Source organism: Protopterus annectens, chromosome 3.part0, assembly GCF_019279795.1.
Source record: "Protopterus annectens isolate FY-2018-M chromosome 3.part0, PAN1.0, whole genome shotgun sequence".
NCBI classification, from domain to species: domain Eukaryota; kingdom Metazoa; phylum Chordata; order Ceratodontiformes; family Protopteridae; genus Protopterus; species Protopterus annectens.
Window position 1 is genome coordinate 226,181,964 of NC_056731.1, and position 17,313 is coordinate 226,199,276.

Here is a 17,313-nt window from a genome sequence, read left to right on the forward strand (position 1 = left end):
TATGATTTTAAGATTTAGGGACTGTAGGGTCAGTGCCCATTGGGATAACTTTTTGTTGATATCCTTTTGTCTGTACAGCCTCTGAAGTGAGGCATTATCTTTTATAAGCATGAACTCTATGCTCGAATGATAACATTTAAGGGAGGTGATGGTCCACTTAGTGGCAAAATGTTCTCTTTCATATAACAAAATAGCACTTCTGAGTATTAGCTTCCTGCTAATTTATCCAAGACTTAGATTGCACTTATGCCCACCTTAGAGGCATCTGTGTGCACTAAGAATTGATTTATGAAGTTATAGGCTAGAGTATAGATTCTGTGCACAGCATATTCTTTGTCTAAAAAAGCTTGCTCCATTTCAATTGACCATTTGTTCTTTAGTGGAAGCCCACCTATATATAGTCAGGTCAATTCGAGGGTAATCCTCTGTTGCAAAATCAGGAATACATTTCCTATAATAGTTAGACAGGTCCAAAAAAAATAAATACTGACTTGCTTTTTCGGTGGCACTGGTCACATTTTCAATGCTTCAACTTTTTTAGCCTGTGTTTCACTACCACCAGGTAGAGGTCTTTTGCTTTATTGACCTTGCATCTTTACAGTTCGTTCTTCTTCAGAGTCTATAGGCTTTTTAGATGTTTTATTGAATGCAGATACTAGTAGGAGAATAAGCACTTTGCTGCATCATAAACCATCCTGGAAGAATGCTCTATTAGACAGGTGGAGTATGCATCTACCTCACATATTTAATGATGTGATAAAGAATCAATTTCTGAGAACATCTAGACTTTGCAGCAAGGACGGTGAGTTCTTGTATGAATTGGAAGTAGTGAGGGCCAACGTAGGTGATCGTGGGTATAAGGATAAGGAAGTCACAAGACTTTTGGAACAAGTTAAGAATGTAAGATCATGGAGGGGGAGACCCTGGTTCTCTGATTGTGGAGAAAATAATCCCAGTATCTGTAGAGAGGTTTCTCCTACTGTTAGGATGCCGTTTACATTCAGTAGAGATTTTAAGTATATATGGGATATTATCCAGAACAACTGGAAGCTACTGATGTTAGATAACAGAATCAGGAATATTGTTGGTGATGAATCCCGTTTTAGTTACAAGAGAAATCGTAACTTAAAAAGTCTACGCTGTCATAGACCCACATATAATAAATGTACTTTTTTTGAAAATAGTAAGGTTGGCACATATCCATGTAGAAAATGCAAGGCCTGTCAATACATCAATAGAAATAATATATTTCAACATCATATAACTGCTAACCAGTATTTATATTATAGTTATGCATCTTGCATTACAAAGAATGTGATTTATGTTGCTACATGTACCCAATGTCCATCGCTCTATGTTGGTTAGACCAACAGATTGTTGAAGGAGTGTATTCTCTGCACTGTATTGCAGTGATATATGCAATGAAGTAAAACAAAGTACTTTATCTCAACACATAACTAAATTTAAAGAGCATAATTTTATGTGTATGGTGCTGAATGTTTTTAAACCTACACTAAGAGGTGGGGATATTTTTAATGCTACAGAAGTTAAAGAGGTCCACTGGACTGCTGACTTAAGGGCAAACCTCCCACCTGGCTTGAATGGGGTCATCCCATTGAAGCCTACTTTAAAGGCAAGGAGGCTGTAAGAACCACAGTTGATTGGATTTTGTATTTACTTGATTGCTTTTTATTTAATGAGGTTTTGCTAATGGAACTGTTCTGCGATTGGATGTTGTATGTTATTTAAATTTTCTTTTAGCCTTTGTTAATGGATCTGAGGAAGGAATTTTGTCCAAAAGTGCTTATCCGTTTTATTGTGTTATATGTTATGCACTTTGCCGTGGCAGTCCTACTGTTGTTTATTGTATACATTTGTCACACTTTTGGTCTCATTTGTGCTGTTTTTTGCTTTTATTATCTGCCTTGCACTTAGTTGGGTTATCTATAAAGCCACTTTGATGCAGAGAATTTGAAATGCTTGAACTTTGAGTAGAATACTTTCCCGATCTTCTGAGGCTATTAAAACATTATCCAAGAAGAGAGTAATATATCTACTATGTGGAGTCTAAGGATTTTATTCATCAGCCTCTGGAATATTGCAGGTGTTCTGTGTAGACCAAAAGCTAGCTTACTGAAATGGAGGAGCCCATCTACTATGGAAAATGCCAATTTCTTCTTAGCATTTGGTACCAGTGGAATTTGACAATAGCATTTGCTTAAGTCAAAAGTGCATAGGAACCTATCTGACAATGATTGTATAGACGATAATATGTGATGTATAATGTATGCAACTGAAAATATTTCAATATGGTTTGTTTTCATTGTATGATTCCCTATGTCATAAATGATAATTCAATAAAGGTGTTTCTTGTTTAAAAAAGAAATAACCAGAATAAGAGAAATGTTGCTTTTGTCAGTTTCTTAACAGGTCAGTAAGGGTCTATCATGTTAATGTTGGAGTTATTGTGAATAATATTAGCTTTGTTAAAGATAAAGACCAAAAAGTCACTCATCAGAAAACTGAAACTGGATAGGTTTGTTGGGGAGACAGGTATAGCATAGATTTGTATTTAAACCTAACCTTTATTTTACACTCATCTGTTCTCTCATCCTTTGTTGCATGCCGTATCTGTGATATCCTTTCTCCCATAATCTTACTGTCTCTTATTATCGCTATGATGTGCATCATTGTCCTTCCTTATCCCATACATTTCATTTTATTTAACACACTATTATGCTGAATTGGTATCCCCAATACATCATTATTTTTAGTTGAAAACCTTAGAATAGTATGCATTTTAGTCACATATTTCTAAGTTTTAACAGTTGTTAACAAGCTGCTTTTGTGTTCCATTAGTTTAAAAGTCTAGTATTTTAATGCTTCAGACTTTATTGACAGTTTTATTAATTTAAAGGCTCATAACTTAAAACACAGACCGTCTTATCTCCAATGCTTACAGTCCTGTCTTATTGTTCAGATTTGTTTTACTTACTGATCTGGGAGTTTTCAACCTTTTTTTAGTAGCAGAACCCTGCAGAAGCTAAAAATGTTACTCATAGAAGCACCACATATTCCTCCTGTTGTTGCTATGCATTTTTCTAAGCATTTTTTATAATAATTCCAGTGGTGTGACTTCGCTAGTCACATGAGGAAGCTCTTTTCCATTGCTAATGTATGCATCATGCTTGTGGTCCACAAACTCCACCATCAACTTCTCCAAGCCTCCACTGAGTAACAAAATATGATTGCTGGTGGTGTCCCTTGAGGGAGCCACAACCCCCTCTCCAGTGAACAACCACCAGAGGCCACCAAGGACATCTACAGCCCACCCCATCACAGCATGACCTCTGTTACCTGGCAAAGAGACAAGCCTGGTGGTAGATGGTGTACCAGCAAGAAAGGGACAGGCAAAGTGGTCAGTACTCTTTGTGAGCCCTTTGAGTTGTATAGGTTTGTGTGCTCAGAGGACAGACATATATTAGCTGTACTTTTTTCCATTGTGGGAAGGGGAGAGATTGTAGACCAGAAATCCAGGCAGCAGAAATGGCTTTGCAGTAAAAAACAGTACTTATTATACTAAAACCACACCTCACTGGGTATACATGAAACAGCTGTTAAATATTTTAAAACATAAGCACTTTTTTTCCTGAAACAAAAGCACTTATATTTTAACATATTTAATGGCTGTCTCATGTATACCCAGTGTGGTGTGGTTTTATTATAATAAATACTATTTTTTTACTGCAGAGCCATTTCTGCTGCCTGGATTTCTGGTCTACTGTTTTTTGGTACAATATTTTGTGTCCTAAGGGGAGCAATTGTCACCTGCACCTACAGAGTTTCTTTGCAATGGACCTTGTAGTCCACAGCTCTCCATAATGTAACTGTATGAGTGTCCACATAACTTTTTTAGAATTTTCTCATTTGACGGACTGCAGCTGTGGAGAAAAGTGTGTGTGTCTGTGTGCGTGTGTGTGGGGGGCTAAGCTACCACTGTCTAAATCTGCAGGCCGTAGTAATGCTTCAGTAGGGTGTGCAGCAAACATAAATGCTTTGACTGCTTCAGGAAGTGCTGTATGAGATGATGATGATAATGCCATGCACCATTTATGGTCTTCCTCTTGCTACATCTGTACATTGATGCTGTATATCTGTACCACAATTGTGGGGTTGGGGGCTCCATACTTGGCCACACAGGAAGCCCTAAGTGAATAATATCATGAGATTGCACAGACATCCTGAGAGTTGTGTTGATGTAGGCTTCAGCTAAATGTTGGGTTGCACAAACACTAATGTCATGGATCATGAAACAGTTGAGTACACTGTGGGGGCAGACATACTACAGGTGGCAGTCACATTGCAGGTGATTATTAGTGTGGTTGTCATAGAATGGCAGACAATTGCTCTGTTGGGCCTGTAGCATGTTTACACTTCAGGGGATAGGCACAATGCATTTAACAACACTTGTACCTATCCACAGTTTAGGTATAGGCAGTATGTGCTGCTGTGACCAACATACACACAGAACACTTGTCATGATTTAGGCATCCCTTTGCTTTTGCATGGTTCTTTTACAGGGTAAATAGTTGTACAGGTGGCTTGTACTGCATTGTGTGTAATATATAACATAGACCATGTAAACAGTGGGCATATATATATATATATATATATATATATATATATATATATATATATATATATATATATATATATATATATATATATATAGATATGTGGGTTGCTGAGGTATGGGTAAACCATGTATGACATGCCACCAACTTACATGTGTATTTCTTTGATACTACAAATGGTCATGCCTGACTGTGGCAGACACTGAAAGGAGAAATTCTCCTAGACAGAGAATAACAGCCTCCTGCAGGCCCTCCATTTATTTATATATTTATTTATTTTATTTTATTTACTGGGTTAGTTCACTGATCACTACATACCATTTGCAGGAACAGTCTGGGTGAAGAGATTCACAAAAAAAAAAAAAGAAATGTTCCATGATGACCATGACTATGGTTAGTGGATATTCTGCAATGTTAGATCAGACCAAGCTTACTGCTGACTGTAATATCTTCTCTCAAATGTCTTTCCTCTGATGTGTGTGTGGTGGGATCTTTTAGAGTAAATCTGTGCAGTTGCTGGATAAACTAAAATGTATGGACAAGTTCAGAGAAGGTCACCAGCTTATTTGGACATGAATGCAGCATGGCAACCTGCTTAGCACAGGGCTGAAGGACTTCATAGTCATCACTAACAAGTATGATGGAGTTCCTGGCATCTCTTTTGGGGCGGGGGGAGACAGCTTCATTATCTACAGTGAAGTTCTGGAGTTGGGAGCAGAACCATACACAGCACATTGTATACTGGTGGGCAATGCTCCGGCTGGGTATGCCATAACATGTTAACATGTCAGGCTGTTTGTACTACCCACCTGACTCAAGGCTATGAAACTAACTAGCAAGGCTGCTTTGTTGCTACAGACACATTTGGGATTACAGCTGTGCTATCAGTCTATGTGTGCCATGTTGGTGAAAGGTGCATTTATAGACTTGGATCTGCTTATGTGTTTTCACAGATGTTGTATTGTCAGGTTCCTCTTTCACAGATATTGGCATGCCTGATGTCGGGGAAGTATCTGGGCCCAATGATCATGGAAGACAAATTGTGGCACAGTTTGGGTCATATTTACAGTGATAGTGCTGAGTAATGTGATGACCATATCCCTTCCCCGCTCCACAGACACAATTTTTGTGCCTGTGCCTGCAACCTTTCAGTCCTGCGATTCTACATAAGGGCCAACACATCAGTTAGGGAGCACCCCCTCTTCTCCAGCAAAAGAGTCATTCTAGGTTGCCACCAGCTTCTTGGAACTTGAGGAGGATCGGCGTACTGGTGGTGAGCAACACCATGGGTAATGCCCTCCTCTCGATCAGACTGTCTCTATGGCCATTACTCAACCATTATATGGGGACATGCAGAGACCAATACAGCTTAGCAGAGCCAGTCAGGGCTGTATATGGTCTACATGTGGGAGGTCCTGTCCCATTTATGCAGCATAATGGAACACCTGCATAAGATGTCTACTGCAGATGTCCCTGTTTGGCCATGCATCATGATGACTGCCCTTCTCATAGTTGGTCCATTTCCATTTCTGGTACAAAAGTCCACCTTATAAGAGGAAGGCTGCAGTATAGGTTCATAGGTTAGTACTAAGCTAACTGCCCTTGCGAGCTGTTGTAAGCTTAGCCAATTATGCCTTGTGAGACTCAAACTCTGCACTTTGTGTTTGTAAGGCAAACACCTTAACCATTAGGCCACCGTCCCATCCAAATAGATCCTGTAATACTTCCATCTCCATTGTGTTTTGAGGACACTGTGATTGGTTGTTGCATCTGTGTTGGGGATGTCCATTTTGGAGGAATGATCGAGCTTGAGACTGATCTGACATGGAGGCAAATAACATCTTTTAAAAAATAATCTTCTTTAAAGAAAACGTATGATTACCACAGATCACCAATATTAATTCCCCACTTGGGTTCAGATCGGACCAGCCGTTTTCCCTATCCACTCTATTCTGAGCAGTTCCATTACTCCTCCCATGAGCAATGAAGTCTCCCAGAAGCATAGCTGGCCTTAGGCATAGGCCAAGTAGGTGGCTGCTCTAGCAGGGGTGCTTTTCCAGTATTTATTTAATGTAGGTAAACCTGGATGGGGCACCAGGTGGTGTGGTGGGGGGCGCTGTGGACCCTTTTGCCTAGGGCACCAGTTGACCTAAGGCTGCTCTTTCCCAGAAGTACTACTGAGTCAGAATATGGTTCCTATTGAATATTACACTTATGGTCTCCATGAAGGCCAAAGTATTGTTAAAACTGGGAAACCCTCTTAACTACTGGCACAAGCTCCAGCTATACAGCACCCAGTCATGGACTTGTCAGTACCTCCATTTTTCTCCAATACCTCTTCTAAGGCTCAGCTAAAAAGCAGGATAAAAAACATTTCCAGTCCAAAAATATGGTTACATATTTTTGTGAAGTAAGAATAATTATATCTGGCTGGATTTTTTTTCCATCTGTATGCACAAGCTCTAGCCCATTTCCCATCAGAGAGATGACATCTAATGTCCTAAGAGACAGTTTCTTTTCCTGGGACAGTGTTCATCCAAATCTATCATATTCTTCCTGGCTCTAAGTTGACTTGCTCCACACCCAACATCTAACTTTCACTGTGTGAGCTTCATGAAACTCGTTTTGGACTGAGCCCAACAAGGCTATTTGGATTATCCAGCTATTTGCTGATACTGATGAACACTACCCACCAAAGTTTGGCATCAGTGATGGATCCTAGTACCACTGTTTTAGCTGAGGTTCTGTGATTCATTAACTGAACCAACACAAGGGTCAGATTTTAGATTGCTATTTACTTGGCCATGCCTTTCAGATGAATTTGTCAAGGGTGACCCTATCAAGGGCACAAAGCTTCAGACAGCATAGCTATAAGTCCCTCAGAAGCAAGCAAATCTCAATAACACAATTAGGTAATTTTCCCAGAAGGGGGCTCGATTCTGGGACTGGCTTAATACGAAATTTAATGTCAGCATTATATATACTACTCTGAAATGTGTTACGTTGTATAAGAGTACAGTTACTTATCTCATTTTTCTTTTGATGGCAGTATCCTGCCCTTGCTGTACTGTTTATTTTTCCCTAAATGTTCATCTGGGGTCGACTCATTTACCTGGTTAAAAATTAAATGTTAAAATGCACAAATGAAGAAAGGACACATGTCTGGGCAAACACTAAGATTCATTAAGATCTGCAGTATAACCAGTAAAAAGGTAAGTGAGTAGGTAGGAAGAACTAAATGGCTCTAATCTATTAAATCTTTGCTTCATAATCCCAACTGATTCTTCAAATAATCACTTTGTGGTCTGTGGGTAGCCTGATGTGATGAACACCTCCCTAAAAGCTATAGTTAGTGAAGGGAAGTGAAAGGTCGAATGCATAAACGAATGAGTCAACATTACTATTCCTTTACTGTCCAGATTGTAGTTAAGAACACATTATTTTAAGAACAAGTCCCTTAGTTAAAGGAAAACTCTGCCCAAAAGTTGTTTTTCTTTCCAAAAAGTGTTTTTCCTTCCCTGTAATACAAGACTAAACACTTCACATACAGAAAAAACATAACTTAATAATTATGTTTGGCTTTCTTTCCTATATCTGTCTGTTACATCTGTTACATCATACATCTGTTACATCATAGCTACTAAGAGTGGCACAGTAATTAAGTTAGGTCACTTAATCCAACAACAGAGCTATTAAGAAAACAATGACATTTACATGTGCCTTATCAGTTACAGATCACCAGTATCACACCTCACATAAATAGTGTAGCCTGGAGTTTGAACAAAGTCAGGGCTTTCAAGCTTAGTTTTCAGATGCAAATGTCATTCCCTGTAATAAAACTCAGTGCCACAAAGAAATTAAGCAAATATGTAAATCTAGATTCTTACTTTCTGTCACTATATGATTTTATATTTTTTCTTCACTGCAATTTCTGCAAAAGTGCATGTCTCTTCTGGAGTTGGGGAAAGAAAATTAACATTAAAGACTGTAATTCTACCTACAATATTTAAAACTGTGAATGCAATGCAAACCATCTCAGCCCAAGTACCACTTATTAATCAACAAGGGTCAGATTTCCAACACTTGAACACTAAACTACAGTTGTTACTTTGAAAAGAACAACAAACTCAGCTACATTTTTCAAGTCTGTCATTCAAACATTCCTTAAAATGCTGCGACAGAGATGGCCCCTAATAAAAACCAAAGGAAGCAAAGTAATTAAAAATGCAGATTGATGCTGACAGTGAAAAGTAAGCAGTCACAGCAATGGTGTCAACTGAGAGAGAACTACAGTAAATGATTCCCTCATCATAAGGAGTTACTTCTCTCCCTCTAACTAAGGAAGGCAAAAGCATTGACTGTAAAACAAAATCACGATAACCATGGCAGCTTCATTCAGATCATTCTGGGGTTTCACAAATTAGAAAACAACGGTGACCATTTACTTTAATACAGAGACATTAGAAAAGTAGAAAAGTTCAAGATTTGCTGAAAAACATGTTTTTGTTTTCATTTTTTGGGTGTGGTTCTCCTTTAAGATGCTAGCTTGTTGTATTGTGAATGTTTCTGAAGGTTTGTTTCACATCAGGGTTTATTTGTATTTTATATTTGTTAACTGAGTAGAAGACTGCGGTGGTAGTGCTGCAGTAGCGTTGTTGCCTCACAGTAAGACGTTGTCCTGTTCGATTCTCAGCTAGAGCATCTTCTGTGTGGAGACGTGCGTGAATGAGCGTACCTCGGCACGTAAAAATCTACTGCCAATCATTAGCGGACCGGAGTTCCGCTGTGGTGACCCCTAACCGGGAGAAGCCGAAAGACACAAACAAATTTGTTAACTGAGTAGAGCAGTTAGTCCATGGACAGCTAGATCAGTCTGTCCACTTTTGTCCCAATTCAGAATAATTGCATTCAGTGTGTGTGTGTGTGTGTGTGTGTGTGTGTGTGTGTGTGTGTGTGTGTGTGTGTGTGTGTGTGTGTGTGTGTGTGTGTGTGTGTGCATTCTATTTGGCTACAGCTTCCTTTTTTTTTTCCAAAAACTTTCCTGCCACTTTTACCCAATACAACTACAGGGTGTATTGTAAGAAGATGATTTAGCCCTCCACCTCTTATCTATTTAAAGTAAAATAAGTATTTACAGTAAGAGGGTCATATGAGTTCACTAACAGATCAAAAGGCTTTGCTCACAATACAGAAGGTGAACAGAGAAATGGGATTCACAAGGGAATTTTAAAACAACTAAGGGCAGAATCAGAGATCACAGTAGCCAGGACATTTAACAAGTCACAGAAGAATGCTGTGACATCTGAGGACTGGACAAAGGGAGATGTCCTCCACCTTACAAGAGGAAGTGAGGGAAAAGCAGGAATATAAACATCAGCTGATTTGATGTCTACAGCAGAAAGTCTGAATGAATAACTTCCAAACAAAATAACCACTGATAACCTAGAAGTAAATATAACACCTGATACAAGCCAGTAAACATAACACAGAAGTTTGTAGCAGTAAATCCACACATTTTCAGAAGGGTCACTGCTCTTTGTTCTGTGAGAGCATTCTACTGCACTCCTGATTTTTAATAGCATATCCTAAAAGAATGTGTGCATAAGAATTTGTACATGAAGGTAGAGTTTGCAGTGGCCATTCTGAATAAAGCATTAATATGCTGGATGTGATTCATCAGCGGGCAGTATGTTTCTGGAATGCAGGCATATGCAGTGATCTTACTCTTAAATAAAACTATGATTTTTAAAGCCTTGTAATGCTTTGTATGAAATGGGGGTACCTTCACAGGTTCATAGGTTCATAGGTTTATACTAGGCTATCTGCCCTAAGGCATTTATAAGCCTAGCCCAAATATTTGTGGCTTACGCCACCCCTTATATGAAAAAATACTGTGCCCATTAGTTTGTTGTGCCTCTGTCCAGCAGTGACACAGAGATGATTCCCAGGATAAACCTACGATCTCCCATCCACAGGTCAAGATTTCTCTTGAACAGAGCCAGCGAGGTGCTCTGCCTCACATGGACTGGGATTTTATTCCACAGCATAGGGAGTCTCTGAGTGATAAATCTATCCCTCCAGCACATCCTATTTATATCCGTGCTAAGGTTTAAGTTGCTTGCTCTAGTGGTTTTAGTGGATTTGGATTTTCTGAGGTGGAGCATGTCCATTAATTCCGGGTTGGACATGGCCTTGTATGTCAGGCACATGTCACCTCTGAGCAGATGGTATGCAACTGAATAGAGCTGGAGTTTCTTCAATCTGGCAGCATATGACAGATTTTGGAATCCCTTTATCCTTTTGGTGAGGAACTTTTGGGGTCTCTCCAATTGCTGCAGATGTCGGGTGAGATACATCCCGAATGGGGCATTGTACTCGATCATTGGTCTGATAAGTGAAGAGTACAGGGGAATGTTTCTTCCAGATAATTCTAAAAATAAAAAGTGAAATAGAAAAAATGGATACGTTGCTAAGCCATGACAATTCAATAAATTCAGCTGATTTTCAAATAAAAGTAGGAAAATGTCTTACCAACCTAGTCAAAAAGAAACATTACATGCATAGTTTATGCATGGTCTACCAGTTCTATATATTGTTTTTTTTTTGGGGGGGGGGGCTCTACCCTTAAACATCTCTTTCATATTTGATTTCCTGGTCTTCCTCTCCATGAGCTGATGACTTTTGAGGATTCCTTTTCATCAGCATAAGTTTACCTGTGCAAGTCAAATTCCTTCCTTTGAGGTTCTCAGAGCTTTTTTCACTTTGACATGGAGGATGTCTTCCTCTTTAAAAGGATGTTCTGATGAAGGTGACCATTAACCACAGTGCAGCTGCTGTCCTGATCAAGATATACACAACTGCATTTTCTGCAGTTTAAAACTATGCAACAGCTTCAGAGTTTCCTATGTAACTTCTGTAATTCCTAAAGCTCACGCTGACTTGCTGATACACCCCTATATAGAAGAGTATGATAACATTTAGCAACATATTTTAAAGTTAGACCAGAGCTGTGCTCCACTCAGGTTAATGGGGTTTCACTAAAGAATGCTATTTAATATAGGATGCATACTGATAACAGAATGTATCAGCTTTTATTATTAGTGATCTACCTATTAGAACTGTGACACCCATACACCCCACTTTCTTAGTATATGAAATTTGGAAGAAGCCTAAAATAATGGGGGGGGGGGCAATGGCCCACAAAGAAAGTCAAATTTTAAATATTGCTCTTATAAACTTAGAAAGTTGCTAGAATAACAGATTTTGTGTTATTTCTGAAGGGTATAATGTGAAACTCAAATGTGTCTGTTATTTAGCAAGTTCAGTCCTCAGTGAGTTGCCAGAAAAAAAAAAAACATACATTTTATGAGGAACAGATAAAAAATATGATGCAAATATTTGGACATTCTGTGAAAATCTGGATAGCTCAGAGATATGATACTGAATAGTGTGGATCATTTATATATCTAAAAATCATTTGCTTTTTACCTGGGGTAGAGCACTGATCTTAACAAATCTTTATCAGACAGCCCAGGAATGCTGTCTGGTTACATGACTTGCTCATAACATGCACATTTTTGAATGTTTTTTTTTTTTTACTTGTGGTTAATGTTACAGGTCATGTTTTCACTATGCGTTTTATTCTAAGTGTTACATTAATTTATAAGATTCTTATTCATTTTTCATTCTTTTTTTCATCATTTCAGGTATTCATTTGAAGTAACTGTTTTGCATATGCATAAACAATTTACTGGAAATTAAGTCTATGACTAAATTCTCTGATCTAAGCTTTCTTTCTTTCTTTATTAGCCAGGATGTTCCGAGTGGTGGTTTTTTTTTTTTTTTTTGATGAAGTCTCATGATCTTCTTTCGGCTTTTCCCAGTTAGGGGTCGCCACCGCGGATCACCTGACCGCTTATGATTGGCAGTAGAGTTTTACAGTGTCGAGTTGCCAGCCCAGCACCCAACCTTCTACAGAAGGCACACACACACACACACACACACACACACCTTGGGCCAGTTTAGAGTGTCCAATCCACCTACTGCATGTCTTTGGGATGTGGGAGGAAACCAGAGCACCCAGAGGAAACCCACGCGACCACATGAAGGACATGCTAGATTCCACACAGAAGGCACCCCAACCAAGGATCGAACCAGAGAACCTCTTGCTGTGAGGCAACAATGCTAACCACTGCACCACAGTGGTCACCCTTATGAAGTCTCATGATAACTGTGACAGAAGTGCTAATAAATGTATACTATCTCCTGCACATTCATAACATGATTTGTTTCATTTCTTGTTCAGAGTCATGCAGTTAGGTAATGTAGGATGGTGCAATCAAACCCTGGACCATAGAAGAAGCTTGTTAACAGGATGCTAATTCTCTGGGCAAACTGCTAAGCTGTTTTTTTTTCATTCAGAAAAACAGTGAATTCTGAAACTCAGTGTCATACCTTTCAGGTGTTAATACAGGGGCTGTGCACTTACCACAACTTTGCTATTTAACTCCAACCTCTCTGTACCACAGGACAGGGAAAATACTCTCTAGATACCATAACCTCAGACATAGTATACTTTTACCTCCAGGTTGTTACTGCCATGGGTGTAGACAGGCATGTACCATGCACATCAGGCAATACATATTTAAATATTAATTCATTTATTTTGTGCAATAAATATGCTATAATTTAATTTAAAAAAATGTTATCCATTTATCATGGCCTATAGGTATATATCCATGTATCTGTATCTAAGTACAATCCAAAAAAATCTAGAACTCTATTAATCAAATATTACATCGTGGTAACCCTAGCTCCCCTAATCCATGCCCAGATAGGACACCCAAAGAAACTGCCACTCAATTCAATACCTATTTCATTGCCTCTATATCTAAACTACTCAACCCTAGCCCACACTCATCTATTACTAATATCCCCAACTATTCCAAATCTGCTCTTAATACTTTCTCCTCTAAAACCTTCTCCCTTGAACTTTTACCTACTAGCTATATCAAAACTCTACTCTCTAAATTAAAACCATGCTCAGCATCAGCGGACAATAGTCTTTCCATTTTTCTTCAACTAGCAGCTGACTCTCTTGCTCTCCCTGTATCTATCCTAATTAATCACTCCATCTCTGAATCTAAAGTTCTTTCCATCTAGAAACAGTTCTACTCTCTACCTATTCACAAAGGAGGTAACTCCACTGATATATCCAATTTTAGTCCTATTGCTACCCTCTCCCCTCTCTCCAAAATACTGGAAAAATGTATCCATAAACAAGTTATGCAGTATCTAATACAGGAACATCTGCTAACAGCCACTGAACATGGCTTTAGACCCAAACACAGCACCACAACAGCTGTATTGTCCTTCCTCACCACTGTCTCACTAGTCATGGATGACCATAAGCATACTTCTTGCCTATTCTTGGACCTCTCAATAGCTTCTGACACCATCTCACACTCTCTTCTGCTGCTCAAACTTCATCAGCTCAACTTCTCCTCTAATACTGTTACATGGTTCTCCAGCTACCTCACATATAGATCTCAATCTGTAAGATGGCATTCTGCACTCTCCCCTCTTCTCCCTGTCAAAATGGGTGTACCTCAAGGATCTATCCCAGGGCCTTTACTCTTTAATATCTTTACTAATGACCTCTATACCTCTTGCCCTCAGTCATCTTGAGTGTAATACACAGATGACTCTGCATTCATCACCATAGCTAACTCTCCTTCTGAGCTCTTGTCAACTACTCAGGTATCCTTCAATATCCTTCAACTCAGTTGAAACATGACTCCTCCAACAACCAGCTCATCCTTAACCCTAAAAAAACAAAGCGGTTACTCTTCCTACCAAAAATTTAACAATATAAAACCCGCCTTCTCCATACAGTCCCTTAATAACACTCCCATTCAGGTTGAATCCAGCACTAAGCTTTTAGGTGTCACCATTGATGATCAGCTTAAATTTGACTTACAAGTCAATAACTGCACCAGGAAGACTCATTCAAAACTAGGGCTCCTTTATCATAACAAGAAATTCCTTACTTCTGAAGCCAAGGAGGTAACTCTCTCCCTTACTTACCTTCTGCCTAGTCTAATGTACAGCTCTCAAATCGTCACAAAACTAAACTCATCTGTTCTGACCAAACTCGAATCTACCTACAACAAGGTAGCTAGATTTGCTGCTCAACAAACTTACAAATCCCATCACTGTCTCTCTCTAAAACACCTAAACTGGCTTGAATTACCCCACCAGCTTCTTATTTCTCAACTCCAGATCATTCATTCTATCCTATACCAGCCTTCTTACTGCCCTACACTATCCCCTCTCATCTCTCATTATTCTCCCTCCAGACCACTCCAAAGCTCTACCCAAGACCTACTACAAATATACAAACCCAAGTCTAAATTTGAACATAACGTATACAGTTATCATCCTGCTACTGCCTGGAATAAGCTTCCACTACAAATCAGGACCCTTACAATCCCAAAGAATTTAAGACAGCCACTAAAGAGTACTTCACAAGTCACTGGTCCTGCCACTGCAATCTCCCTCCCTAAACACTACCTACCTCCCATACCTTTCACTCCAACTCGCCCAGAACTCACTCTTCTCTCAAGCTCCCTGCAATCTTTCTCTGTCTACCCTCTCTACTGTCTTTTCCAAACTAAAATGATAATTGCCTCAAAGAAGCATTTAATAGTAATTTTCCTTCCTCTGTGCAATGACATTATCACAAAACAGGGATTTCTGTAACCGCCTACCCTAAAAACTACTATTGTTCCTTTTATATTTATTGTAAAAGTATCTGCTATACTCCTGACTATTGACAATGTATAACAATGTATCAGTACTAATTGCCTTGTAAAAATCCTGTAACATTGCTATCTAATTGCTATTAATCCCTGTGTACAGTATAAAGAAAAATGTAAAATATGTTGGAGCTTTTCTCCCCGGGCTTCTGCCGAAAAGGGGCTTTTCAGCTCAGTCGGACAGACCTGATCAACAAATGTAAAATAAAATAAAATAAATAATAAAGTATATATACATGCACATACATGCATACAAATATTTCAAGCATGCCCTTAATGTTCTTCTAGCTCGCCATTATACCAAAACACTTGTTCACATAATAAGTGTCCAGACTGTTCTTAAAGATATCTAAACTAGTACTTGCTTTAATTTAATTAGGTAGTCTGTTCCATGTATCGGCTACTCTGTCAGAGACCCAGTTAGTACACTTCTCATTTCTATAGAATCTTCTACATCGGTTGTCTCATGATTCTCTAGTACTTTTTGATAACCTCAAACATTCCCAGAGGTAGCAGTCAATAAATGCTCTATATACCTGAATAAGCTCTCCCCTTAGATATCTGTAGAGACACTGTACAAGTTCAGATATTTTAGTCTTTCATAATAACTTAAATTTTCACATCCATGGATGTCCTTGGTGTATTTCCACTGTACTCGTTCCAGTTTACTCATGCTTGATTTCTTATAAGGTTTCCATATTGTTATTCCATACTCAAGTTTTGGTCTGATGTAATTAACACACAGTGACTTCATTATTTTTGATTTCCTAAATTTTATAAATCGTTTCATACAAACTATAGTTCTATAACTATAATTAACCAAATTGGTTGACATGATTAGTAAAAGTCATAGCTGAATCTACCCACATGCCCAGGTCTTTAAATGAGTCTACAGTTTCAATCACTGTGTGCTGTATTAAATATTCATCTTTCAATTTATGTCTCCCACATCTCATATGCTTAGTTTTTTATGTATTTATCAACATATTATTTCCTCTGCCCAACTGGTCAATTTGGTCAAGTTATTTTGCAGACATGCCTTATCTGTAAAACATGTAATCAGTTTACTTAATTTCAGGTCATCTGCATATAGACTGTAGAACACCTCAGATGAAAATGTGAGTTCTGAAAGATGCAATCTAAACAAGTAAGGGCCTAGGTCAGAGCCATGTGGGACACCCTGACTGTAACCAAGAATTTCATCTGTCCAGTTATGATACTTGCCATGTCTTATTTGCAAGGGAGCCTGCAGGATTATTTGAAGGGGGGTGCAAACCCAAGCCCTGCCCATGCAGCCCCACCCCTCTGCTGCCCCCCCCGCCCACGCAGCCATTCCAGTGTCCAATTGCTATTTCTCCCTATTTGTCATAGACACTGTTTAAATCTCTCAGTGTGCATACTGTTTTATGATTTACTTCTACAATGATTACAGATATTTGGATTTCATTTACAACTTTTATTTCAAATTTTATAGCACAAACACTGATAGACATTTACTAAACTTAAACAAAGCAATAGTCTTACAATGAAAAGAGACTTAGCATTAAAACTTCTCTACCTTTGAAACCCACATTCATTGAAACAACATTGAAACCCACATTTAAAGAAAATGCATCTGACCAGTGGCAGGGTAAGTTTACCTTTAGGCTGTTTTCAAATCATAGGCTCCTTGCACACATTTTTAGAACCAATCAAAAGTTATTTGATTCACCTTCCTGACTGTATTAATTATACTATATAATAATTGAATGATATCCCTTGTATAATACAGCACAACTTGCTAGAGTGTGTTTTAAATTTATAGTTCTAAACATTTTCCTTTAAGCAATGAAACAAATCTTATGAACCAATAATGGCAACCT